Source organism: Capricornis sumatraensis, chromosome 1, assembly GCF_032405125.1.
Source record: "Capricornis sumatraensis isolate serow.1 chromosome 1, serow.2, whole genome shotgun sequence".
In the NCBI taxonomy this organism is placed as follows: Eukaryota; Metazoa; Chordata; class Mammalia; order Artiodactyla; family Bovidae; genus Capricornis; species Capricornis sumatraensis.
In genome coordinates, this window is record NC_091069.1 from 125,774,229 (window position 1) to 125,774,877 (window position 649).

The window sequence follows — 649 nt, forward strand, 5'->3', positions numbered from 1 at the left end:
TTCAACATGTTTGCCAAATAAAGCAGACCCATTACACTCTAGTCTTCTAGGGTTAATCATTTTGATTCATTTGGGGAATCTGTTTTCCCATAATTACAAACCAGCCCTCCCTAATTTATACCACATGTGACTACTTAAATATACTGTTACAGTGTGATTTTTATTAAACATGTTTTAATGTAATTCACCTGTCAAAACAACAGAAGGTTAACAAAGTTCTTATATTAGTCTAAATTACTAAAGATAACATTTAAGAGGGAAATGGAATTCATAATATCACCTCTTATTTATTGAGCAATATTTTAATAAGAAAATTTTATATATAAAAATGCTATTTTAGGTACCTTTTCATTCTCTTTATAATGTGTATTTGAATGGCTCTGTATATTATAGTTACACTTCGTGTGTGAATATGTTACCCATATTTCACATCACTGCATTTTATTCTCTTAATAATGTTTTTACAACTGTTATCTTGTTTTCCAAAGATAAATGTATTTTGGAATAGAAATCTATCTAGTTAACTGTTTTGACTTCTGATAACTCTTATGAAAGAGGAGTTAATAACTTTTTAAAGCAAGTATACAGGAAAATAAAAGACATTATTTTTTTCTAACAAAAGCAATTATGAGTTCAGGAAGAAAATACT